The sequence below is a fragment of the Protopterus annectens genome, chromosome 8.part1, assembly GCF_019279795.1.
Source record: "Protopterus annectens isolate FY-2018-M chromosome 8.part1, PAN1.0, whole genome shotgun sequence".
NCBI classification, from domain to species: domain Eukaryota; kingdom Metazoa; phylum Chordata; order Ceratodontiformes; family Protopteridae; genus Protopterus; species Protopterus annectens.
In genome coordinates this window covers 174748881-174774271 of record NC_056742.1, presented here as the reverse complement: position 1 = coordinate 174774271, position 25391 = coordinate 174748881, and the positions used below count along the sequence as shown (strand labels likewise).

Below are 25391 nucleotides of genomic sequence, written 5' to 3'. Positions count from 1 at the left end.
GACTTGAGTAGCCCAAACACACACTCTATGATGTTCCTAGTTTGTGTGTGTGCCTCATTATGGTGTTCTTTGGTAGGTGTGTGTGTGCATTTCTGATGGGTGTCATCATCCATGGTTCCATGCATAGCCAGCATCCCCAAGTAGATGGGCCATACAGGATGTCCCCCCTGGCAAACATCTGGTGCAGCTGTGATGTGTGCCAGATGTGGGATTTCTGATAACTGCCAGGCCTTACCAGCACACACATTCATGATAATGTCCTGGGCATTGCACATGACCTGGCAGTTGATGGAGTGATAACCCTTGTGGTTAATGTAGACTCTACCCTCTTCACTGGGTGATGCTTTGATGTGCATATGAGTGCAGTCTATGGCACTCAATACCTCAGGGTAGTGTGCTACATGGTGGAAGAGGTGCATATTGCTGGCCCTCTCCTCAGGGGTGCGAGGTAAATAAATGTGCTCACTGGCATGTGCTTTCATGGCATCCAGGAACTGGTGGAGTACCCTGGATGCAGATGCCTGTGAGACCCCCATTATGTCCCCAGCTGGTCTTTGAAAAGTACCTATAGCTAATATTCTAAGGGCTACACATACCTTTGTATCCACTGGGATGGGTTCCCCTCTGTTGGCTCTGGGTCTGAGTTGAGGGCAGTAGAGCTCAGTGAGTTCTTGTAGTATGTCCCTGTCTACCCTGTAGTGCTCTACAATCAGCAGCTGATGTAGCCCCTGGAAGGTTACCCTGGGCCTGAATACTCTCCTCCTTCTAAGTCTGGGCCTATTGTCAACATCAGCATCAGTACTGACCTCAGCCTCTAGCACATACAAATGTAGCAGAGCAGCAGCAGCACCTATCATTTTGTCAGTTAAGATTCCCAAGTGTGTACTCCAATGGTCCAGAGTATGTGACAAAAATCAGATTGTAGGGTGTATGCATACTTTATGCTGGTGAGCTGCAGATGCAGCCTGTGTGATTGGCTCACTGCCATGCATTCCACCTAAAATCAGATTGTAGGGTGTATGCATTCTTTATAGTGGTGTGCTGCAGATGCAGCCTGTGTGATTGGCTCACTATGATGCATTCCACCTGACAGATACATCACCTGGGATTTGAATGGGCTAGTGTCTGTTGACCAGGGGTTATCAATCATTTTTACTTGATTGGCTTCCCCTGGCTATTTACTTTTTTTTTTTTATTTATTTTTTAATTCTTTCATTGCTAAGCACTGTGGAGCAGCATGCAAACCTGCGGTGCTAGTATAAACAGTGCTCAACAGTTTATACCCTCCCCCATACATGGGCGCACTCAGCTTTTCTTAAACCAGCTCAAACACATGCAGCAGGGCTAAACATAGCTCAGCAGTATCGGACACATCCCCCTGCTTAGCTGTGCTTAGCTGAGTACAAACAGGTGCCACTGAACTCCAATCTGCTTAAGCATAGAGTGATACACCCCCTTTTGATGTCAGCTTCCTATTCTACTACTATCTACATAGTTCTAGTCCTAACACAGGTTGTATCTGTGGACACAGTGACCCTTTTTGCTATTCAGTAATCCCAGCTCATTTGCATACACCTATTTGAATATACCCGGGATACTTCACTACTCCAGGACCTGCCATGTTAGCAACCACTGCAACCTACCATTGTACACTCTGCATGCAGGGCACTATGTTGTGTCTTTTGGCTTTTCCCGGTTAGGGTTCGCCACAGCAGAACTCTGGTCTGCTAATGATTGGCAGTAGCAGGGCACTATAATGCATTATTTTAGCAAATGTTTTATTTTCAGTTTTTCAGCATTTTTTTTTTCATAACGGCATGTTTGCATGTTGCTGCACACCGCACAAACATAATATATATATTTACAAAAATTAAATATTTTTTATTGATGTGCATTGCTCTTTGGACTCACTGGCCATAGTTTTGGCCATTTGCATGCCTACAGTGCAGTATCCAACTTTATTTTTGGGCTTGTACAGCCTCTTTTTAAAATTTACATTCCAATACACATTTTTTTCCATGTACATTTCTGACACCAACAAACCACCTACACAGGTGCCTTTCTGCTTCGTGGATTGCAAATCACCCTCATTTGCATGGATTTCACCAGCTTATGATGTGATTTGAATTCCACAGACACTTCTGTGTCTGCAAGCTCGTGCGCGCCCCTCTGCTCTCTTTATTGGATCACTCACTGACCAGTTTCCGTGTTAAGGCCGTGCCACTATGCCTACATGGAAAATCATTCTGTGTAGGCTTTATTGAATTCCCTCCATATTCATACACATTCTCCTAAATGTGTTTAAACAAACATTCATATTGGTGTGAAAAACTGAGGGGCTGCCCGCCTAGCTGGATAGAATTTTGTAAATAATTCTATGTCATTGTAAATATTAATATGATCCATAGGCTTGTTTCACAAATGAAAAAAAAAACTGCTGTGTGTTGAGCTTCAAAAATGTAACCACAATGCACCCTGCTGGAAGAAAGCCGATAACTAAATAATTTACAACTGTGTGATCTCAAGCTAGGAGACAGGATGTCTGGGCTAGGAAATTCTTTCTATTGTCTTAAGACATAGATAATTACTAGGTTTCATATGTAAAGTGTCTTTTATTATTGCTGTGGCTTCCTGGCAGGTGCAGATAAAAAAGAAATGTTAAAAGTTTGAGTTCTGTGAGCCTGGAAAACTCAGTAGAGTTGTCAAGAATGATGCAATCTGAAATGACTCAGCAGTAATGTGTATTATCAGTTTAAGGGCTATTTCTGAAAGAAAGGATAGCATTTTGTATTTTGTCTGAACCTGAACACATCAGCTCACCAGCACTTTGCCTTTGCTCTATAAGTAGAATTAAAACTAGTGATTTCTCTTAGAGATAGATAGAAATATAGCCAGATTAGTCTAGCTGTTTTCTATATTTATGTGAGACTATCCTACAGTGTTGTTTTAAAGTATTTCCTGTGATTTCTGAACTCTCTAGTGTCACTTTGAATAAGTATTATCTTGTGTTTTTATTATTTATTATTAAATATTTTAAACCTTTCAACCGTGGCTGTTTTGTGTAGAGATAATTTAAGCTGTGAGAGTACTTGCATGTATTTGGTGATACTGTACAAGCCACTCTAGAATAGCCTTAGCCCTGGGTTACACTTACCATTTGGATAACAGTAACATTGCACAGTGGAATTGGTCACACTTTGGTAAGGGCCTTATTAGTAGCTGATAAGAGTAGTTGGTGGCAGTGATTACTACCTTATAGCCCGGGCAGAAGGGGGCATAGCTAGTGAACCTGTGCCATCCTTCTCCAGGAGTGTCTGTGTATATAAATCAAATCTCAAAGTGTATGTGTGTCAGCTACTTGGGCAGGGACATGAAGCACTGGTTGGACAGAGAGGATACTGGAGGTTCTGGCCTGATTACTTGGCTGAAATCTGAACCCTCTAGCTGTGCCAGTGGGGAGTCTTATTGGGGATCTGGAGAGAAAGGGAGAAACCAGCCCCAGACTGACTGTGATCTCTGTGTGCTCTTAACGGAAATTGTACTTTACTGTGTGTATACTTGTTATCATCCCAATGTGGACAGCCCTCACTGGTATTAGTGGTGAGAATTGAAGCTCCTTGATTACTGGGCCAGTGCACGGGCATCACAATTGGCATTTTATTTTATTGGTGTATAATGTTCCTCTATTAGTTTCCGACCTTTTTTTTACATTTACTTATATAAAAAGATGGGTATAAACTGCATCTAGCTCTGTATTGCATTAGATGATTGTCACTATTGAAATGACACCCTGACCCCATGTGCAAACATGGGAAAGAGAGTTGTGGATGGATGGATAGAGAGAGAGAGAGAGAGTGTCTGATATATTATTAATATGATAGCATTGTATACAAAGAAAATTAATCTCAACATCTGGTGAACATAAATCTCTAAAAGGTTGTAGAGTTAGATATATAGGCATGTCATTGTATCAGTTATTTATTTATTTATTTAACATTTCTTTACTGGGTAAGTGTGACTTGTAACAAAGCCAATTTTAAGTGGAGGCCCAAGGAGAATGCTGCAGATGCATGTCTTTGTAACTTTGGAGGAAACGGGAGCACCGAGAGGAACCCACACAAATGCAGGGAGGACATGCAGACTCCACACAGAAAGCACCCCAGCTGATAATCGAACTGGAGAACCTCTTGCTGTGAGGCAACAATGTAACTGCTGCACCACTGTGCCACCCAGTTCACCCTTTGTCTTACTCTGTAGCATAAAGTACTGGCAACAAACTGTTCATACAGTAAAATTTTATTCTGGGAATGATTACCCTCACAAAAACTATGTCTCCTCCCACATAGAAACTGCTACACTGGCATTTATAACAATTTATATATATATTGGAATTTATATTATTTATAATATTAATTATTTTAATGAGGGCAGTGTGGAAGAAGCATACCCAGACATTTCCAAAAGTAGTAGTAGTAGGAACAATAGGCCTCGTAAAAAATAATTTACAGTCATCTTTAGATATGCTACTGATATATGTAACTCTGTATGAATTGCAGGAGTAATTTCTGGGCACATTGTGGGTGTTGCGAAAAGCACGTTTGGCTAACATCAAAGATTGAAACAATACTAATTTCATGAACTTTAATCATACTTTGTCTTAGGAATAGAGTGATTCCTGTCATTGTACTAAATCCCAAAAGACTTAGAGAAATTAAGCCAGCAAAAAGCATTTCACCATAGGTGCGACCATTGTTATACCAGAACACTGCGACTGTAATTCATTCTGGAAGTGAAAAACCTTATTTCCAGCACTATTTCTGTAGGTTCGCCAACAATATTTATGTATGCATTATGTAAGTAACTGTATTTCATTAAATGCTGCATTTGTATTACAGTGAATAATGAATCAGTGTTCATTGTACCAAAAATAAAGCATTTATCATTATGTAGTTCTGTCCATTCACATAACAGTTTAAAGAAATCATCACTTACCTTTGAAATAACTAATATTGGCAGGTAACTAATGCTTTACTATACAGTCCAAATGTAAAGAAGGGGTGGGGCACATTGTATTGAAATCTAATTTAGGTAAGTCATAAAATACATGAATAACAGGATGTTATTGTTTGTGTCTTTCGGCTTTTCCCAGTTAGAGGTCGCCACAGCTGAACTCCGGTCCGCTAATGATTGGTAGTTGATTTTTACGTGCAGAGTTACCAGCCCTGACGCACAACCTTCAATGAAGGTACGCCCATTCACGCATGTCTCCACGCAGAAGACGCTCTAGCTGAGAATCGAACCGGACAGCATCTTACTATGAGGTGACAACACTACCGCAGTACCACCACCGCGGATTCAAGTAAGAAAGTCAGAAAATCATTGGTCATATAACCATTTATATATAGATTAAAAGTACTACACTCCACTCTCATAATAATGTTGACAATATCAGATTTAGATTTGACATCCTATCATTCAGAAGAAGTGTATTAGCTGCATTATAATTGGTTTTAGTCGTTATTACTATATCCTCTTACTTATCAGCATTGTTAATAACAACATGTGGATCATTACATACATTTGTGAGTGCTTGAGACTCCTCTCTACTCAAATTATGTGAGCTGGAAAAAGTAACATTATTATGCAACTTGTATATCTCAGCTTCATATGTGTTTCTGGTCTTCAGAATATTATCACAGACAGATATGTGCAGAAAACAACAAAGAAAATCACAGGTCTGTACATCAAGGTCCAGGGCAGAGCTATCTTCTACTTTTTTCTCCTTTCATACCATTGGTCAATCAACTGTTGTCTTTTCCATACAGAAACCAGAGATTCAATTAAGCTGGATTTGTTTACCTCCTCTGTGCTGGCTTTCACAGTTACATATTTTTTATTGCTCTTTTATGACCTCAGCTTCTTGTTCTCAGAATAATCACAGATGTAATTAAAGGGTAAAACAGTTATAGTTCCTGAAGAGTTCCAAAAATCCACAAGGTAAACCAAGGCAGATGTGATAAAAACAAGTTTAATGAATGGTAAGCACTTTCATGCTCTCCTGAGCACTTCTTCAGACCATATAAAAAGTACAAATTCACATACACTACTTATAAAATACATAGCATTTCAAACTAACCTATCATAGAATAAAATCACTTAAATAATCTCTGTCTTTTAAGAAAAGGTTTTAAAGGGATAGATGGATACGTGAGCATCTATTAGCATCCATTATTTGTTGAATGTTTTAGTTGAGTCAGACTGTTTGCAACCTCAAGGACGTCAGCACTCTGGGCTTGTATGTCAATAACTGTTTCTTTATTTTTTTTTGCAAATTCATATTCATTACTTTTGTAATATTGCCCCTTCTTCTTTTGCCTTTGATCTTTCTTACCATCAGTTTCTTCTGTAGTGAATCATGTCTTTGTATTACATGGCCAGAGAAGTTTTGGATTTGGTATTAGATGTTCCAGTGAACAGCCTGGGTTTATTTCCTTAAGTACTGACTGATTTGATCTTCTTGCAATCCACAGAATTCCTAATAGTTTTCTTCAACACTGGAGTTCAAAAGTAATGGTTTTTGGGTGCATATCCATGCATATCCACACAGTTCATCTCTCACAGCCAGATGCTATTACTGGGAAAATCATAGCTTTGACTAGATAGAACTTTGCTAACAATGCAATGTCTTTGTTCTTTAGAATCATATTCAGACTTGCCCTAGCTTTCATTTAAGAAACGGGTCTCTTAATTTCATGGCAGCAATCACCGTCTTTGAGCAACTGCAGATGCAATTTGTCACTCCATGCATTACATAAACTTAATGTTACTGTTAGCCTTGTTCTGTAGCAGTCAAAACATGTAACAGACACCTTGCTTTGTATTGCACACGCATATAGTGAACAATCATACGTAACAGGCAACTTCATCTGTTGGTTTCTAGAGCCATGATACTAAGACAAATCATTGGTAATATAAGCAAAAGCATCCGTCATGCAGAATCAGTCACAGATGGAGTCAACAAATAACTAAAAGCATGCTTTTATATGTCATACTATTTCTCAAAGATTCAAGGGCAGTCATAGTAAAAAAAAAATCTTTATTCCCAAAGTATAATATAACCTAACTTTAATAACACTACGCTCATCCAATAGAATAAAAGTCTGACAAACTACAATTAGCAAAATATGTCGCTTCATCATCCTGTTCACTAGAATGAACAGGAATTGTAATATAGGTTCATAGGTAGGTACTAAGCTATTGGCCCTAGGGCCAATATAAGCCTAGCCAAATGGTATCCTGGCTTTTGCCACCCCAAGAAAATTATTTTCCTGTGCTCCTGTCAAGCAGAGCCACAGATGTGATCCCCGGGGTGAATTTCCTATCTCCCATCCAATCATCAAGAGTTTTCTTGAAGAGTGCTAATGAGGAGCTTTGTTTGATATAAATAGGTAGTTTGTTCCAGAGTATGGGAAGTCTCTGAGACAGGAATCTATCCCTCCAGCATGTTCTTTTTATTGTGGTGACAAGGTTTAGGTCCCTAGAGCGTGTAGCTCAGAGGGATTGGGATTTCTTTACGTGGAGCATGTCCAACAGCTCTGGGTTTGACATAGCTTTGTATGTTAGGCAGAGATCGCCTCTGAGTAGGCGATATGCGACAGAGTAAAGATGGAGTTTTTTGAGACGGTCTGCGTAGGGCATCTGTTTGAGGCCGGTAATCCTCTTTGTGAGGTATTTCTGTGGCCTTTCCAGTTGTTGTAGATGTCTTGTGAGGTAATACCAAAAGGGGCGTTGTGCTCTATAATGGGTCTAATGAGTGATGAGTATAGAGGAATAATGACCTTTTTTTTTCCTGGATGAGAAACCTTTTGTGATGAGGTGTGCCACATAGAAGGATTTCCTGACAACTGTGGCGATGTGATTATCAAAGGAGAGACTACTGTCCACCTGTGTCTCAAGGTCTGTTATCACTCTTTCGGTGTTAAGTAGACTACTGCCTATGTGGTAGTTCATGGGTAGAGAGTTTTTACCAAAATTGATGACAATGCACTTTTTGGCATTGAGCTTGAGGCTATGGCTTTGACACCAGGCATCTGTCTCAGTGAGGCCCTTTTGTAGGATATCCACATCGTTAGCAGATTTGATTATGGCTCCTAGTTTGCAGTCATCTGCGAACTTTGTTAGCCAAAGACCTGTGTTAGCCTGTACTTCAGAAAAGTAGATACCAAACAGGAGTGGACCTAGGACTGAACCCTGTGGTACTCCACCTGTCACTAGTCTTAAGTTGGATTTAGAGTCTGCTACTTTCACAGTGTGGGTTCGGTCAGTGAGCCAGTTGGCAACCCATCTTGTGACATAGGGATTTATACCTAGTTTAGTGAGTTTGTCTATAATTCCAGTGGGGGGAGGATGGTGTCCAAAGCCTTGGCAAGATCTAGATAGGCTGTGTGTACCACCTTACCCTCATCTACAGCTTTGGGGACCACTTCAAAGAAGTCTATCAGGTTTAGGAGACATGATCTGCCTTTTACAAACCCGAACTGGTTAGGGTCCAGAGTTTGGAGATTACCAATATCATTGTTTATAAGTTCCATGATGATACGCTCCATAGCCTTGCAGACCAGGCCCGTCAGGCTAATGGGGCGGTAGTTCCTGGGGTCTGTGGTGGCTCCCCCTTTGTGGAGTGGCATAACCATTGCTGTGCACCATTCAGTGGGCATAAAGCCTGAGGTGAGGCTATGAATGAACATGGTACTTAGGTGGGATTCAGTTCGTTCTGTAGTTCATGTAGAACACAGCTTGGGATGTTGTCAGGTCCCATGGATGCTGTGTTCTTGGCATTGGAGAGTGTGTTTTTTACCTGTGCAGCCATGATTACAGGTACTTTGCATTTTTCCGGTATAGAGATGGGCCCTTTAGGGGATGAGAGAGGGGTAAAGTTAGCACTGAACCTATCTGCAGGATGTTGGCTATATCAGTTGGTTCTGTACATTTAGTGTCATTGTGCTGTAACTCAGAGCAGATCTGAGTGTTGACACTGAGATTCTTGACATAGCTATTGAATGCTTTGTGGTTGTCTTTAGAATCTGTGGCAATTTTGTTTTCGTAACTAGCTTTGGAGGATTTTATGAGGGATCTCAGCTTCTTACTGAGGCTGACCACAGAGTTCCTCCAGTCATGGGATTTTACTCTTTTTTTTGCAACAGTTTCTTTTCTCTGTTGTAGAATTTGTTTATAGCAGAGGACCACCAGATTGGCTTCCTTTTTTTGGAGGATAGCATCTTGGTTCTGTTAGGGATTGCACGATTCATGCATTCGTGTAAGTGCTTATAAAGTGCAATTGTATAGGATTCAGCAGTCATATCTCTGCTGTCTGTCAGCATGGGTGTCATGAAGTTTGCCACTTCTGTCTTAAGAAGTGTGAAGTTGGCTTTGGAGAAATTTTTTACGGTGGTTTCCCTAATGGGGGGTGGGGCTGGGATGTGGATGTCTAGAGTGATTTGCTTGTGGTCGGATCTGACCAACGAGGAAATGACCTCTGGTGTGGAACACCGGTTGCCCATGTTGGTAATGACAAAGTCTAGGATATTGCTGGCCCTGGTGGGGGTGTGGATAAGTTGATCCAAGGCATTAGAATTTATGAATTTCATAAAACATTGAGCACAAGAGTTGGTACATGAGTAGTTTTCCCAGTTAATGGTGGGGTAGTCGAAATCGCCCATTATTAGGGTGTCAGGTTGTACCCTAATATTTTCCAGTGTATCAAGAAATGAGGAGTAGGAATCCTGGAGCATGGTGGGGGATCTGTAGCAAGCTGCAATTTGCATTGTGGTCTTGCCCAGAGTTAGCTGCACTTAGATAATCTCAGATGCATTATGCTGAGCAACTAGCCTGGAGGTGTGGATATCCTTAATGAATATTGACACGCCTCTGCCTTTAGTGCTTCGGTCTAAGTTAGGTGGCCGAAAGGTGTGGTATGAATTATAACCTGGTAATGCTGGGGTGCTGTCTGGAGCCTTGAACCAGGTCTCTGTCACTGAACAGATGTCGATGTTCTCCATTTTAAGGAGTGCCTCGAGTGAGTGCATTTTGAGGTTTAGACTTCTAGCATTGAGTAGCATTACCCTCAGATTTTGCTTGCTTGTACCTGTTACGGTGGTGAATTTGTCATTTGAATTTTGCCTAAAAAAGGCATTATAGGGGTGGCAAGAGCCTTAGCCAGTATCTGGAATCCCAAGGGCGACAGGTGCAGGCCATCTCTGGCAAAGCATCGTGGTTTGTCGATCATGTCATCCCAGGCAGACAGATACTGGATCCCCTTAGAATGACACCAAAAGCTTAGCCAATTGTTGAAGTCAATCATTTTGTCCTTGTACTGTGGTATGATTCTGGGTGATGGCAGGATGCTACTCAGGGCTAGGGTCATACCTGCCTGGGCTACAAGATCAGAAAGCTCCTCCATGTCTCTTTTCATGTAGTCCAGAGAGGTACATCTCAGGTCATTCACACCAACATGGACAATGACAGAGTCGTATTTGTACTTGCTGTGGAGTGATCTGAGTGCATGCATTATGTGGCAGATCCTGGCACCTGGCAGGCAGCTGACAGTGACTTTCTCCTTGTTTAGCCTGGTGAGTGGAACATCAGTGTGCCTGACTATAGAGTCACCTATGACTAGAGTGTTAGGTACGTTAAAATGCCTTATGGGCTGCGGTTGAGTGGCACACTGAGTTTGTGGGCTATGTGTCATTTGGGTTGTGTTGGGGGGTGGAGGTTGCTTATGTTTCTGCTTTGGAAGTCCCTGTTGCTTGAGTAGATTTTTTTTGAGAGCCTCCACGAATGTAAGTGTGTGTTTTGTGTTTCTATGTGTGTGTTTTGGTGGTGTAGGTTTTGAGAGACTATGTGATGAGTGTGGTATGGTGCAAGTGTTTACATTCTCCTCTTGACTGTCTAGTCCAGGCTTGGATGAATAGAGCTTTGCTTCCAGTTTGGTTATATAAGTGCATCTCTCACAGGATGTAGTGTTGGGTGGTAGGAGGAGAGTGTTGTCTGTGTACATGAGGCAATTGCTGCATTGCCCCAAGATGCCCAGATTCATCAGGTAGACAGGAGAAAACATCGGGAGCTGACCCTTAGACATGCCTGGATAGGTGCTTATTTATTAAGTACTAAAAACTGTTTTCCTCTAGACAAGTGAGGAAAGTTGAGTGCTGTAGTAATGTGTAGCTTATTTAGTGCCTACAATGAGTTCTGAGCAAGTGCTGAGCTCAAAGAAACAGATTTGAGTGCTGAAACTAGAAAACTGGCTAGTTCTAAGATACAAAATTAAGCTAGAAGGCTTCCCTCCAACACAGAAAGGCTTGGGGGCTCAGAAGCTTACAAACATTCCTGGATACAGCAAATCTGTATGTGGACTAGACAACTTATAGGAAAGGCAGGAAACAAGCTTAGAATTTTTTTTTTTTTTGTAAAGTGGAAAGGGGAAAGGAGGAGCAGAAGCTAACTGGGTTGGCCTTCTCAAATGTTCTCTCTGGAATAGGTAGAATGAGGTAATGACACTAGACTGGGAGGAGTGTCCCAGATCCAATTTACAGTAGGAGTGGACAACTGCAAAGCCACCAAGTATAATCAGAACAAACAAACCCAACCAGATGCTTAACAATTGTAGAAAATTCTACTTAATACCTCACACACAGTGAGTAAAATAAAAGTGCTATAAATAACTCAGAAATAAGCAAAAAACAGGATACTTAATGTTATATATCTCAGGTTCTTTAGCTCAGAGCCCTTCCGCCGACTTCCTCCGATTAGCTCAGTGTGAAATGGCAGAAACAGTCACAAGTTAACATCTTAAGTAACAAAGTTGAAACCTGAAACAACTTTAAAAAAGCTTGAAAGAACCAATGAGGTGCTTATTCCAAGGCGTAGTCCAGGCAACCCCAGTCAGCCAATGACCACAAACAATTCACTCTCACTGAAATGCTATACTGGCTTTGGCTAAGCTATGAATGACCTGGGATATGTGCTCAGACACACAGCCTCATAGGTTCATAGGTTGGTACTAGGCTATCGGCCCTAAGGCCTATGCAAGCCTAGCCATAACAATTCCCTGGAAATTTCTTCCCACAATATTTACTTCTCTGGGTCCCTGTCTAGCAGGGTGACTGACATGATCCCCAGGGTGAATTTCCTATCTCCCATCCAATCATCAAGGTTCCTTTTGAAGAGGGCCAATGAGGCGCTCTGCTTGACATGTATGGGCAGTCTATTCCAGAGTATGGGGAGTCTCTGGGTCAGGAACCAATCCCTCCACCATATTTTGTTCATTGTGATGATATGGTTTAGATCCCTGGAGTGTGTGGCTCTGAGGGATTGGGATTTCTTTAAGTGGAGCATGTCCAACAGCTCAGGGTTTGACATGGCCTTGCATGTTAAGCAGAGATCGCCTCTGAGTAGACGATATGCCACAGAGTATAGCTGGAGTTTTTTTAGACAGTCAGCATATGGCATCTGCTTTAGGCCTGTGATTCTTTTAATGAGATATTTCTGTGACCTTTCCATCTGTTTGCAGATGTCTTGTAAGGTACATACCAAATGGGGCATTATACTCTATAATGGGTCTAATGAGGGATGAGTACAGTGGGACAATGACCTCCTTTTTTCTGGATGAAAAACTAGTGATGAGGTGTGCCACATAGAAGGATTTCCTGACTTTTGTGGCGATGTGGTTATCGAAAGTGAGACCAATGTCCACTTGTGTCCCTAAGTCTCTCATCACACTTTCAATGTTTAGTGTCCTGCCACCTATGTGGTAGTTAACGGGTACTTGTTTTTTTCTAAAGGGGATAACTATACATTTCTTGGCATTAAGCTTGAGCCCATGGCTCTGGCACCAGGCATCTGTTTCTGTAAGACCCTTTTGTAGAATATCCACATCATTTGGGGATTCAATAATGGCTCCCAGTTTGCAGTCATCTGCAAACTTTGTTAGCCAGAGTCCTTTAGTGTTGGCCTGTACTTCAGAGAAGTAGATGCCAAACAAGAGTGGTCCCAGGACTGAACCCCGAGGTACTCCACTTGTCACTTGTCTAGAGCTGGATTTGGAGTCGGCTACTTTTACAGTCTGGGTTCTGTCAGTAAGCCAGCTGGCAACCCCTTGAGTGATGTAGGGATTTATGCCCAGCTTAGTAAGTTTATCTATGATTCCAGAGTGGGGGATGGTGTCGAAGGCCTTGGCGAGATCCAGATAGGCTGTGTGGACTGTCTTACCCTTGTCCACAGCTCTGGAGACCGATTCGAAGAAGTCATTCAGATTCAGGAGACAAGATCGGCCCTTCACAAACCCAAACTACCCCCCACAACAAACAACCAGGTCCAAAACACAAGCCTGAGTATGGACAATGCTACACTACCAACACTACTTAGGTAGAAAAAAACTGCAGAAATGTTTAAACAGATAAAGGATCAAGGAGACTCTAGGGAATGATTTTAAATGCAAACAAGTTATATGATACACTCCTAGCAGGAAATCAGAACAAACAAACCCAACCAGATGCTTAACAATTGTAGAAAACTCTACTTAATACCTCACACAGTGAGTGAAATAAAAGTGCTATAAATAACTCAGAAATAAGCAAAAAACAGGATACTTAATGTAATATAATCTCAGATTCGTTAGCTCAGAGCCCTTCCTCCGACTTCCTCCGATTAGCTCAGTGTGAAATGGCAATTCATACTAATATGCAATTGGGGTAGGGAGGGTGGCCTAATGGTTAGTGTTTGCCTTACAAACACAAGGTGCAGAGTTTGAGTCTCACAAGGGATAATTGCTAGGCTTAAAATACCTTGCAAGGACAGTTAGCTTAGTACTAATCTATGATCCTATCTATGAACCTATGCTAAGAAAAGCAGACTTGCTTCTGTTTACAGTTAGGACAACATTACATTTCTTCTCAATGAACCTTAAAATACTCCACATTATGTACTGACTCATAATATCCAAAAAAACTTTTGAATAAAACCCCTCTTTACAACAAGTGGCATCTAACTTTACTGAGACCCCAATTTAGCAACCGGTAAGAGAATCAAGCTTCTACAAAATAATAGTACCAGCACTCTGTAATCATCTTCCAACAAATATAAAGAAGGAAACTACCTTGCTTTCAGAAACAAATGTTAGAGATCACCATAAAGAAAACTACAAATGCAGATGTTTTAGGGATAGTAGCTAATTTAGTCTCTAAATACTTCATCTTTCTTTATTAATTATACTATATACACTATATTTTTATTTTCTTTTTAATGTTTGCAATTTTCTTTTTTTTTTTTGGTAAAGCAGTCAGCCATGTTAATGCAGTGTACTGAGGTTCCTTTAAAGCTTAAATTCAGAACAAGTTATTTGCTGTTGTGAATATTACAGAACTATTTGTTTCCTTAAAGTGCATGATCAAAATTCAAGTATATTGAATGTTTGCAATATATTTATTTTTATGTTTTATTTTTATTTGCGATTTTTTGACCAGAAGAGTCCATTGGTCCAGGTGAGCCCTTTTTCAGTGGAGGCCCAGGGAGAAAAGCTCCACAATAGAAATTGTATACAAAAGTTCACAAGAAGCACAGTGGCAGTTGCAATACAAAATCAAAAATAGATAATACAAAGAGTTAATACCGTTTGCTCAAAAAACAAAGTCAGTGATAATTGATACATAATGTTGCAGAATAACTGTTAAGATACATAAGCAATATAAAATTCTCCTAAAGAGAGAATGTACATTATGTCTAAGTGGCAGGCAGGATGCCAGCCTAAGCTGGGGTATATTAGTAGGAATAAGAGTAAAAGTAGTAGGAAGGAAGACTGCGAGAGATGGGAGCAGGAGTATTCCCAATTAGAGGAGAGATATGAAGGGGGCAAAGACTTGAAAGAAGAAAGATTTTGAGTAGTATGGATATGGAGGGGAAGTAATTTCCATATACGTGCAAGGGAGAAAGATAGAAGAAGTTGTCCAGGGCTGTGTGATGGTTTGTGTACTTCTAGGAGGTTTTGGTTGTTAGATCTAAGGGTTCAATCTGGAAGGTGCATAGTGAGGATGGAGGAAAGGGATGGGCATAGAGAATGATTGAAAATGAGTTTATGAGCAGTGGAGACTTGTCTATAAGACAGGTAGTTTGAGAGTTCTAGCCAGTTCAGGGCATGTAAGGAGTCACAGTGGTGGGATGAGGATTTTGAGCTTGTAGCGAACTTGGAAATTCTGTTGTAACAGGATGCCAATTTACTTTTGAGGGTGGCTTGCAGATTGGCAAGGAGGGGTGCTCCGTACATGAGAGATGGTAGGAGGTATGTGGTAGAGAGGGTAAGCTTTGTTGCAGAAGAGAGGAAACGATTGTGCCGGTAAGCATTCCTAGTTTCTGATGTTTTTTTTTTTTTTTAATATTGGTTTGGAGGTGGATGTCAGTTTTAATTGATCATCAATAAGGACACCTAAATGCTTGGTATGGGAGACTAATTCTTAGAAGGGATAAAGATCATGATTTTGGTTTTGGATGCATTAAGAGCTAAGTGATTATTCTGCATCCATATTTCAGTACTGTTGAAGGCAGTTTGTGTTACATGCATGAGTTTAGGAAGGGATTCAGCAGAACAGGTGATGGATAAATCATCTGTGTATTGGACAAGTTTGGCGTTAGGGATGCAGTGATGGAAGTCATTTATGAAGATATTAAATAGGAGTGGGCCCAGGATTGATCCTTGGAAGACACCAGTTGGTATATTAAGATAGGATGAGGTACAGTTATTCCATTTGACAGCTTGCTGTCTATCAGAGAGATAACTGAAAAACCAATTAAAAGAGGAGGGAGATAGATTAAAATGAGAGAGCTTAGATAAAAGTAGGCTGTGAGAGATTGTATTAAAGGCCTTAGAAAGGTCTAAGAGAAGAGCAGATACAATATTGCCAGAATCACGGGGTGGTTAATATTTTCCAGAAAGAATAGTAGGGCTGTGGTAGTGTTATGTCCAGGTCTGAAGCTATGTTGTGTAGGAGTGAGTAGGTGGTTGTCTAAAAGGTGGGGTAGAAGTTGAAGGTGAATACATTTTTCAAGAAGTTTTGAGATAGGGAAAAGGATAGCTATAGGGTGGAAGTTTGGGATGTCAGTGTTGTTGCCACCTTTGTGTAAGGGAATGATGAAAGTTTTTTTTCCAGTGGAGGGGTATGTAAGATTCTTGGATGGAATGATTTATTAGGATGCAGATGGGAAGTGCTATGCCATCTGCAGCCAACTTGAGGAAGCTAACAGGAAGGTTGTCAAGGGCATTGGAACATGTTTTTTTGTTTTTGGAGGAATTTTTTATAGTGGAGACTGGGATGGGTTAAAGGAGAAGAAAGAGGGAAGAGAAGTATACGTGGAAGAGAGAGGGGGGGGGTTATGGGTAATAGGAGTGGAAGAAGTGGTGGGGTTCTGAGGGAATGAAATGGTAAGCTTGGCTATAGAATCTATGAAGAAGGTTTACATTTGGAGACTGTGATATGGTCTGGAGAGCTTGGGTCAGGGCAGGGGTTGTCTTTTCCACTAGGACTGAGGAGCCTAGAGATACTTTTCCAAAATATTCTGGGGTTAGATTTGTGGTTATTTTGGAGCTTGGAGTAATAGGATTTGCGGTCAGAAGCAATTCATTCTTTAAATCTGTTATGGAGTTGTTTATATTCAGTAAGGGAACTCAGTGTTCTGTATTGTTGGAGTTTCCATGATTTATCATGAGTATACATGAGAGTTAGTGTTTCTTTGGAGAGCCATGGGGCAGTAATGGATTTTGCTCTTTTTGTTCTGGGCAGGGCAAGGGAATTTATCAGGTTAATGAAAATGTATTTATTTTTATTTTTTATTTATTTAACATTTGTTGACCGGGAAAGTCCGACTAGGTTCCACAGATCCTGTTTTCAGCGGAGGCCCAGGGAGAAATGCTCCAGACGCATGTCTTTAGAATGTGGGAGGCAACCGGAGTACCCGGAGGAAACCCACGCGAATGCAGGGAGAACATGCAAACTCCACACAGAAGGCACCCCGGCCGAGAATCGAACCAGAGAACCTCTTGCTGTGAGGCGACAGCATTAACCGCTGCACCACTGCGCCGCCCTAAATAGTGCTGAAGTATGTAACCGCATCGTCAAGAGGAAGAGTTTTTAATGGGTACCAATTCATCTGTTTTAGGCTACCGGAGAAGGATTGAAGGTTGACGTTTTTGAGGTTGTGGGTTAAGATACAGTTGTGCTGTAACTGAAGAGAGAAAGGAGTGCTGCGAATGAAGGTGGGAAGGTGATCACTGAGGGAATCAGGCAAAGTGCCACTATTAGATATGTTGTTGGGATGGGAGACTAGTATCCAGTCCAGAATGCTGACTGGGGAATTATCTTTTTGAGGTATAGTAGGAGAATTAATTAATTGAGAGAAGTCATATAAGTTGATATTTTGTGAGGAGGTGTTAGACTGAGTAAACATTCAGTTAATATTAACATCACCTAAAATGATTGTTTCATTGGAAATATTAGTTGAGAACCAAGAAAATATGTCTTCCAAGAGGGGGATGTTATTTCCAGGAGGGATATATAGAGCGGCTATAGCTATATTTTTATGGTTGTTGATCTTTAGCAGGGCTCTGGTCATTTCAGCTGCACCAAATTTTGGTATGTGGTGGATATAAGGAGTTACTGTTAGAGAGGAGGAAAAAAGTAGAACTACTCCACCTCCTTTCTTTTGAGTTCTGTCATTTCTTATGATTCTAAAGTTGAGGGGATTATTTTGGAGTCTTTCAGATAAGGTTTAAATCATGTTTCAATGACTGCTACTATGACATGGTGATTGTGGGCAAGCCAAGCATGGAAGATTGGCAGTTTGCTACATAGGCTTTGGGCATTAATGGTAGTGAAGAGTAGAGATTTATGGGGAGAGTGAGTGAGGGTTAGAATTTTGTTTGGAGTCTGGTTGATAGAAGGTCCTGGGTTGGGGTGATTGTCGCCTGAGAGAAGGGTAGAGATATGTTTGAGGATATGGTTTAGAAGTTTTGTGGTTCTAGAAATGGTGGAGTTGAATGATAGCAGGAATAAGAGATGAGGACTGTGAGTGGTGAGGTGGAAATTAGGATAGGTGAAGAACTTAATGGTAAAGAAGAGAGAAGTGTTGGTTTGGTAGAGGTGAGGAGAAATGTGAGAGGTGTTGGAAGATTCTTTGTTAAAGTGAATAGAGGCTGCATATTGGGATAGGGAATAAGGGGAGTTAGGGAGACAGATTAGGTATAGTAGAAGGCAGAAGGAGCAGGGGAGAAGTAAGTGGATTAGGAAAAGTATAGGTGAGGTGGACATGGTTGCTTCACTATGGTATTGAGATAAGTAGTGAGTTTGGGTGAGTAGAGTGGTGTAACTTGTGTGACGGTATGGTTTGATTAGAGGAAGAGCCAGCTTAGTGGTAAGTAAAGGGGAAGATGATAAGAGTAAGTTAGAGGCAGTAACAACAGTGGTTGACAGAGGAGTGAGGTATGATAGGTTGAGTAGGTAGAGGGAGTGGATGAAAGTAGAGTTACAGGTGGGTCTTAGAAGTTGAGGGGGGAGGGGAAGCAGGTAATATGATTGTGGGTGGAGTCTGGTGTGATTGGTGATGTGAGCAGTAGGAGTGGTGATGTGGGTATAAAATTAGGAGTAGTAGGGGTGGGTGGGAATTGGGGGTAGGTTAGGGGAGCGGCATGAGACTGATGGGCAAATGTAGTGGGCAGAGCTAGAAAGACGCAATGTATGGAATGAGAATGTCTGCAATAAACTATCAATGGATAACAGACGCAATTGGGAGGATAAGGCTGCAGGTAGGACTAAAGGGAGTGCTGAGTGTTGAAAGGTTGTGGTAACCATGGTAGAGATGAGTAGAACTTTTGCTAGGCTAGAAAATGGTGAGGGACATGAGGAGCAAGGCAATAATGTTCAGTATGTTTTTAAATAAGGGGATGGGGTGTGCTGCCATCTAGTGACTAACTTGTATTAAGAGAGTGTTCAGAGAAAAAAAATAGTAGGAAGGAAAGGGTATGGAAGGGGAGAAGTGGTGGTAGGAGACCACTATTAGAAAACCTGTGTGCAGACCATTTTCATAGGCAAACAATAATTACTTGGGTGCAGGCTAAGGAGCTGGAGCTTAACATACACTCAGAAGCAGTCCAGAGGTGGTTAGCAGCAATTCCAGTGCAAGTCCTGTAAGGAGGAGGAACCGGTTGGACCTCAGTATAGTTTGTTGGGAAGGGAGCACCCATGGCAGGGTGCTAGCAATCTGTAATGAAGAGAAAAAGAATTAAGCTACAGCAGACAGCATTGAGTAAGGTAAGGGAGGGATGGAGGGCTAGTGGGATAAAAAGACAATAGTTAACTATGGTTACAGGTAAGATCCTGATAATATACAGTTAAATACAGCCAGCTTAAAATCTATTCACAGTGCAATACTATAGTAAGCCATTCAATTTAAATAAGGTAATAGCATGCAGGACACTGAAACCTGAGTTATGAAAGGGATGTTGTTAGATAAAAATAGGCAATACATACAGTAGGATTAACAAACAGAAGCTAATTGAGTAAGTCACTATTTTATTTATTTATTATTTATTTATTGGCATTTGTTAACTGGGTTTGTCCAACTGGGACTGTGGCCCATTTTCAGTGGAGACCCGAGGAGAAAAGCTCCAGTAGTACATTTTTAAACAAGTATAATTTTAAACAATATTGATATAATAGCAGTTATAGCAAAAAGATTCACATATGTTGGGTTATATGCATAAAGTTAAAGGTGCATTAAAAAGAAGATAAGTAACGTAATTTTACATTGATATAGTTCAATAGGTCAACAATAACATTTTTTGTTTGTATAAAATGATGCAAATGCATAGTAGACACATTGGAGAGAGAGGTGTAATGAGGTAATAAGTATGGTCCTTTTGAGGGTACATAAAAGGAAGGAAGACTAGGTGGGGTCATGGCAAGGGCAGGACTAGTACAAATGTAAGGCATTTGACTGGCCAGGTATTACTAACAATCCATCATACATTTGGACTAGGTGGGAAACTAAAAACATGCTATATCTTTTCAATAATCTTGTACTCAATCGCATATTTGCCAAACTGCATACACTAATGCATCTAACTATGCTGCTCAGATGATAGATTCATAATGTCTTGCATGAACCATGTAACTGCTGTATAAACACCAATGTAATTAATTGCTTCAGAATGCATGGGTCATGGCTGAAAAGGATGATTGAGCCAGTCTTTCCACCTGGTTAACAAAGTCATTTAAGTAAATATAGAGAATTATGAGTGGGTTGCCGATCATAACATGCTTATCATGTGTGAAACACTGATGACAAGAAATTCACCTATTAAGCTTGAATCTTGGCATCCATGTCAAAATCACGTTATAAAAGGTTATAATTGGGAACCCAAGTGTAATTCTTTTTAGGGCATGGAGCTTTATCTACTGCATGTATTACCAGTTACAGAAAAAAAAAAGTGCTAAGTGTTTTGCTACACAAAGTTAGGGACACATTACCAGCACAGACAACAGGCAGAAACAAATTTGTTTTTATTCTGCCACTTTTGTTTGCTGGTCAGTGCTGGCAGATTTAAATGCCTAGCATGACACCCCATCTTAACAAATGAAGCAAGGGTGCTTAACATTTGTTAAGACTGGGTCTCACTCTATAGAAGCACTTAACTGATTCGTCCTTTCTGGATACTAGAGCATATTCATCACTCTTCATACACTATAAATATATTACAAGCAGGATAACATTTATAGTAAGGTAAAAGGAACATATTATACCAGCTCTGGAATTTTATATGAAACAAGCTGACAAAGGCTCAGAACAAATCTGTTATCATGGCACAGTCTGACAACAGGTTCAGCTTGGTTGTATAGCCAGAACAGTGAGTATATCATTAGTATAAAAAAGAACAGACAGGAATGCAAATTAGCGAGAAATTTGAAGGAAGAATGCTAGGGTATGTTATGACTAGAAGATTAGAAGTGGGGTGAATTTAGCTGATATATATTTTTCATATGGTATTTGGATGGGGAAGTGCAACACTTTACACACAAGGGGCCTTTTCACACTATGTTCTAATGAGCAGTTTGCACAAATTAAAAGGAATACATAGACATTCTCACAGTCCAGCATATGCTAGCCAATTCTGAAACAAGCTTATATATGTTAGTGTGTGTGTGTGTGTGTGGGGGGGGGGGTTCCCTCACACAGTGTGTAGGGAGGTTTAGCCCTGGTAAAAAATCTTAAGATAATTAAAATGTGGAACTTTGTTCCCAAAGGGGTTAAATAGGGAAGTTAATTGGAAATATTTGTTTCATTAAGATTTTAGTCTTAATTAATGGCTTAATTGATTTATTGAATGGCATAAATAAATTAATTATTTACTGTGATATCACTTTCTTTTAAGGCTCTGTATCCAAGGCACTAGAAGTAGGTTTATGGCTAAATAAAGAAGAGTGCATTTTTAAGTCGTTGTTCTAATTTTCAGTGATTTCTTTTTTTCACTTGTTTGTCCATTGGTAAAATAGTCTTTTTTAAATAATCATGAATCCATTTATGTGATAGTGCAGTTTTTCTCAGCTGATGTTATATAACACCTGTGCATAGTCACCTCTATATTCTTAAAGACTCATACTGTATCAGTTTAGAATTTACTATGTGTACAAGATGCATATTATTTAACCATTCCATCTTGCACTAAATCGTATTTTATATGGTTTCTTAATATCAGAAATACGCACTGATGCATATTGTCTTTAATGTTTCTTTCTCCTTGGGACTTTTTGAAAATGATGACTTCTCATTTGGATATTCCCAGACAACAAATTTTAATAAATAAATCAAATATTATTTGTAGCAGTATATGGTCAAAGTTTAGATGTCTAACTAACACCCATTAACATAAGACATATACAGATAAAGATATATCTCTTATAAAGCTGCATCACACAAGGCACTGGACACAAAGGACATTTTCAGGGGTGACCTAATAGCAATATATAGGTAAATGATTTGCTCAGAGTTGTTGAAGACAAATAGAAGCTGTGGGAATAAAACCCAGAACTGTGATAGTGTCCAGGTCTAGCAGCACATGGTCTTGAGGCCTTCTTCTTTTTACTGTTACCTCATGTGTCTCTTAAATGTGATGCTGGTCTTCTGTGGTATATACATGGAGTTAGTACTCATTCAGTATAAAATCAACAAAGTCAAAAAAGTCTCTGTTACCGGCAGGTATGTTTATTTATTTTATTTGCATTTGTTTACTGGGTAGTGTCCGACTGGGCAAGTAGCCCGTTTTCAGTGGAGACCCAGGGAGAAAAGCTCCCAAGCAAAGGTTACAAAAAGTTATGAAAATAATACACACATTGGAACAAATAAGTAAAAGTTACAAAATGTGGATAAAATAAAACATAGTAACAGATATGACAAGATAAGAAAAAGTCAAAATGTACATATGAATGTATTAGAGTTCAAATTACAAGAAAAAAATAAGACTATTTTTTTTTTTAATGTAGGATTGACAAAAGGTGTATTCGTAGGCTAATCAGTCCTAGTAAAAGAGCAAGGAAAAAATAACAGAAGTAACAAAAAACTGAAAGAGCAGGAAGGTACGTTCTTCATAACTTAAATGTTTTAGTTCTAAAGAGGCTCTTCACTGGATTACTTCCAGCAAAAAATCAGATCTCATTTTATTAAATGATGCAAATATTGACTAGAAGCTGTCAAACAATAGCACTGACATGCAGAAGCACTGATATTTGTTCTTGCACAATCCATTTGTCTTAATACAAGAACTGATAAAGTCCCTAATTATGAGTAATAGACTTAATCCTTGTATTTGCTCATGGTACTGTTCCACATGTTGGCATAAACCCTAATACTTTCAGGAAACATGTTCCTATGTCTGCACTCTATTGCTACAGAAAGCTTGATCGATTAATAGGTTCACAGCTAGATGTTACAGAGTAGGCTGAAATGATCATCTGCATTCTGTCTTCTCCAATTCTTTTTACTTGCTCCTCAGCCTATAAGGGACAGGGTAGGGTGAGACTAGGGGTGAATTTAAGCATACTCATCCACTCTTTGATGTTATGTTTGACATGAGTAAGAGAGCCGCTTTGCTTGACGTGGAGGGAAAGTGTATTCTATAGGGAAGGGCTTCCCTGGGAGAGAGGTGGCAATCCCAACAAGAGGTTCTATTTATGTTTCAAAACAGATTCTGGTCACTAGTGTGGCCATTTGTGGTGCTGCCAGTCTTATGAATGAGTAAAGAGGTTAGGCAAAACAGAGTCATTTCCTACCTTGTAAGCCAGGCAGAGTTTTCCACACAGGAGTCTATAAGAGACAGAGTGTAAAGTTACAGCTTTTAGCCACTCCGTGTAGTTTAACAATTCATATCCAAGATTTTCTTTATAAGGATTTTTTTTCTAGTTAAGTGATGTGTGTCTAAATGTGTTCATTGCACAAGGGGGCATTATAATCATGTACTGGCCTAAAGGAGGAGGAGTAAAAAAGCAATGATCTCTTCTGACCTGAAGGAAAGGCCTTTACTAGAAAATATTCCTGTGGATATTCAAAAACTGGTGGACAAAGGTGATTTCATTATCTGTGTATATGTCTAGATCTCTAATGATGGTATTAAATTGAAGGATGTCATTTATGTGGTAAGTGGAGAGATGCAACTGTTTTTGAGAGATTATGGTATTGCATTTATTTGTCTAACACAAACATTTCCAAGTGAGCTGATTAGCAAACTCAATTAACCATAGACTGTGAAATAAATTCAGCATCAGTTCCATCTTTGGATTTTTTAGTTGCATTAAACCAAAACATCAGATGCACAAAAAGAAAAAAAAACAGGAAAATGAATGACATAATAATATATATATATATATATATATATATATATATATATATATATATATATACAAACAAATTAAATCACCTCAGTTATTACTTTTTTTTTATTTTATGGAACCTGCAGAAGCCAATTAATGTATAGCATTTCTGAAGCTACCGAGGCAGCTGATTCCATATTTATTGTTTTAGTTTGATATTTACAGACTCTGAAAAACTAAAGAATGAGTGTGAGATGTTTCCAGCTACACCTATGTACTTGCCAGTAGGCCATGGGACTTGAGACAAAGATCCAGGAGATGCCATATGGTATCATACTGCATCTCCAAGAAAGAAAGATCCAAGTCGTATATGGAAGTAACTGCCAAAGAGCACTGGCCCCAGCATGGAAACCTAAGGAACGCCACTGTCTATAAGTCTTTGAAGAAAGTGTACCACCAGACTTGATAAAATGTGCTCTATGCATGATCCAGTTTTCTGTCCAACAAATTATGCAAAGGTTTATATTCAACTGCAATATTTTTTAATAATGCCAGAGTGAAGAATACTAGCAAGGGCCATAGTTAGGTCCAGGTAAGCAGTGTACACAGCTCTGCATTCATTGTTTGCTTCTTTGAACTTCTAAAGGAAATCCATCAGGATAAGTTGGCAGGATCTGTTCTTCGCAAAGCCAGATTGTATGGGTGCAAGGCTTGTAAATTGCCATAATCCTTAGTTTTTTGTTCCTGAGTTATACATTACAATACTTTATGGATGGTATTAGTAAAGTTAATTGGTCAATAGATTTCAGGGTCAACGGGTAGATTGCCTTTATGGAGGGTGCCACAATAACAGTTCTTTAGGACTCTTTGTGGAGATACTAATGTTGAACAGGTATGGGAGGGTAGTGAGGCATTGCTAATACTAACAAGAAAACAGTCTAGTATGTTGTCCAGATGCATATATCTATAATTCCTGCTTTTTATGAGGGCTTCAAAGACCTGCTTGAAGGCAACTCGTACTAGCTGATGTGCTGACTGGATGGCATGATGGCAAATTTAAGTGGGGATTGAAGTATAGGACTTATCTGCTTAGTATATTTGTGATTTCCTCAGGCTTTGATTGGGAGGTGTAATTTGCTATTAAGCTTCTAGCAGTGCTGGGTATTGTTTCTGGGACTCTTAACATAGGTAAAGAATGAATTCTTTATCATAGTCATTGGATGTTGTAGCTATGTTTAGTTCATATTTTGCCTTATGGGTTATGATCCTTAACATTTCATTAGTCTCCAAAACTCCATAAATGGGAGTCTTCTGAAGTAATTCTCACTCCATGAGGGAATGTGATACTAATGTGACATGTTCCTGAACACTCTGCACAATATGGTACCACACCAGAAGCACAGAAGTAGAACTTCTGTCTCCCCTGGTACACCACAAAAGTTAAAGCCATGATGTCCCATAAAAACAGCCCCGAGTCACATGCCAACAAAT

At 39.9% G+C, this 25391-nt stretch overlaps 1 protein-coding gene across 2 annotated transcripts in view; it reads left to right on the top strand.

Annotated features, from left to right (window-relative positions):
* The window catches only part of VAT1L (vesicle amine transport 1 like), a 1089685-nt gene that overhangs the window by 820063 nt on the left and 244231 nt on the right, over nucleotides 1–25391 (top strand). The gene's annotated exons all lie outside the window — the stretch shown is intronic.